Raw genomic sequence first — 3309 nt, 5'->3', positions numbered from 1 at the left:
TTCATGTGCACGTTCGATTGTCACCTTCCTAAAAGTAAAGGCCCAATTCAGTTGTTCACAAATACCGAATCAAACACTGATTATATTTATTCATTTAATTGCAATGGGAGAATTCAATGATCTGTTTTGTTAAGGATGTAGCCGATTTTTTTTCTAGAGGTGTCCAACATCCAGAGTCAGTACATGAATAAAAATTGCCTCTCTAAAGAGTCACCCCGTAATCAAATTTTTTTTCACTTGCCTCTACACACACTGGGAAATGTATATCCAAAACATCTGAATAAAAAGTTCAAAAAGGAAGTAATAAATACTTGAAGATTAAAACGAAAAGGATGTATGTCTATAGAGGAGAATGTGTGAATTCAAATTACAGAACAATCTGGTTTTAGAAAGCTGTTACGACTTCTTTTCAACATCATTACCCGCATAGCAACTTTTTGGAGGAATTTTATGATTTCCCACTCTACTTGAACTCATCAAAGGTAACCCCAACGGTTGGCAGTTGTTGAGTGACGTCATCACCCCTCGACTCACAACGACTGATGGGATTTTCGGCTCTTTTCAGTGGTCCGGTTCATTTGAATCGAATCAGTGAAAAGAGCTGAATCTTTTTGGCCTTCAAACGGCTCTTTTAACTTTAGCTTTTCTTTTAAATATTTATGAGTAATTTAGCATACATTTTGAGAAATGACTTGGTGAACTAATTATTGCACTCTACTGACTGCAAAAAGCAACAACTATCAAGCAAAGAAATGGCTTTTTACTTGTTTTATTGAACATTAAAGAGGCTCCAAACAATAAACAGGCAACAAAATGAAACTTCAATCAAACATGCTGCATCATAACAAAAATAGTGAGTATTAACTGCAACAGCAGCAGTGAACAAAACAAACATAAGCTACTCCTTGCTTTATTTTAACAAAGATAAGTTATAGTAAGGCATTTTTAACCGAAAAAAAACGACCATGACTTGTAAGCCGTTTTTAGCCGAATAAAACGACCATGTACAGTAAGGCGTTTTTAACCGAAAAAACGACCATGTACAGTAAGGCGTTTTTCGACGAAAAAAACGACCATGTATAGTAAGGCGTTTTTAACCGAAAAAAACGACCATGTATAGTATGCCGTTTTTAGCCGAAAAAAACGACCATGTATAGTAGGGCGTTTTTTGACGAAAAAAACGGCCATGTATAGTAAAGCGTTTTTAACCGAAAAAAAACGACCATGTATTGTAAGGCGTTTTTAATCAAAAAAAAAAAAAACGACCATATATAGTAAGGCTTTTTTAGCCGAAAAAAACGACCATGTATAGTAAGGCATTTTTAACCAAAAAAAACGACCATGTATAGTGTTTTTAACCGAAAAAAACGACTATGTATAGTAAGGCGTTTTTAACCGAAAAAAAAGACCATGAAAAGTAAGACGTTTTTAGCCGAAAAAAACGACCATGTATAGTAAGGCGTTTTTAACCGAAAAAAACGACATAGTATAGTAAGGCGTTTTTGAGCTGAAAAAAACGACATAGTACAGTAAGGCGTTTTTGAGCCGAAAAAAACGACATAGTATAGTAAGGCGTTTTTGGCCCGAAAAAACGACCATGTATAGTAAGGCATTTTTAAACAAAAAAAACGACCATATATAGTAAGGCATTTTTAGCCAAAAAAACGACCATGTATAGTAAGGAATTTTTAGCCGGAAAAAAACCGACCATGTATAGTAAGGCGTTTTTAACCGAAAAAAAAGACCATGAAAAGTAAGGCGTTTTTAGCCAAAAAAAACGACATAGTATAGTAAGGCGTTTTTAACCGAAAAAAAAGACCATGAAAAGTAAGGCGTTTTTAGCCGAAAAAAACGACCATGTATAGTAAGGCGTTTTTAACCGAAAAAAACGACATAGTATAGTAAGGCGTTTTTGGCCCGAAAAAACGACCATGTATAGTAAGGCATTTTTAAACAAAAAAAACGACCATATATAGTAAGGCATTTTTAGCCAAAAAAACGACCATGTATAGTAAGGAGTTTTTAGCCGGAAAAAAAACGACCATGTATAGTAAGGCGTTTTTAACCGAAAAAAAAAGACCATGAAAAGTAAGGCGTTTTTAGCCAAAAAAAAACGACATAGTATAGTAAGGCGTTTTTAACCGAAAAAAACGACTATGTATAGTAAGGCGTTTTTGAGCTGAAAAAAACTACATAGTATAGTAAGGCGTTTTTGAGCCGAAAAAAACGACATAGTATAGTAAGGCGTTTTTGGCCCGAAAAAAACGACATAGTAGTAAGGCGTTTTTGGCCCAAAAAAAAACAACATAGTACAGTAAGGCGTTTTTGAGCTGAAAAAAACTACATAGTATAGTAAGGCGTTTTTGAGCCGAAAAAAACGACATAGTATAGTAAGGCATTTTTGAGCCGAAAAAAACGACATAGTATAGTAAGGCGTTTTTGGCCCGAAAAAATGACATCGTTTTTAGCCGTTTTTTTCGTCTAAAAATGCCTTACCATACATGGTCGTTTTTTTCGTCTAAAAATGCCTTACGATACATGGTCGTTTTTTTCGTCTAAAAACGCCTTACTATACATGGTCGTTTTTTTCCTCGAAAAACGCCTTTACTATACATGGTCGTTTTTTTCCTCGAAAAACGCCTTCCTATACATGGTCGTTTTTTTCAGCTAAAAACGCCTTACATATACATGGTCGTTTTTTTCGTTAAAAATGCCTTACTATACATGGTCGTTTTTTTCCTCGAAAAACGCCTTCCTATACATGGTCGTTTTTTTCAGCTAAAAACGCCTTACATATACATGGTCGATTTTTCGTTAAAAATGCCTTACTATACATGGTCGTTTTTTTCGTTAAAAATGCCTTACTATACATGGTCGTTTTTTTCTCGAAAAACGCCTTCCTATACATGGTCGTTTTTTTTCAGCTAAAAACGCCTTACATATACATGGTCGATTTTTCGTTAAAAATGCCTTACTATACATGGTCGTTTTTTTCGGTTAAAAACGCCTTCCTATACATGGTGTTTTTTTTTGTCGAAAAACGCCTTACTATACATGGTCGTTTTTTTCAGCGAAAAACGCCTTACTATACATGGTCATTTTTTTTGTCGAAAAACGCCTTACTATATACATTGTCGTTTTTTCGTCGAAAAAACGCCTTACTATACATGGTCGTTTTTTCCGTTAAAAACGCCTTACTATACATGGTCATTTTTTTTTGGGTTAAAAACGCCTTTACTATACATGGTCGTTTTTTTCCTCGAAAAACGCCTTCCTATACATGGTCGTTTTTTTCAGCTAAAAACGCCT

Source organism: Hippocampus guttulatus, chromosome 11, assembly GCF_054856545.1.
Source record: "Hippocampus guttulatus isolate MCC_2025c chromosome 11, RoL_Hgut_1.0, whole genome shotgun sequence".
In the NCBI taxonomy this organism is placed as follows: domain Eukaryota; kingdom Metazoa; phylum Chordata; class Actinopteri; order Syngnathiformes; family Syngnathidae; genus Hippocampus; species Hippocampus guttulatus.
This window is presented reverse-complemented; position numbering follows the sequence as displayed.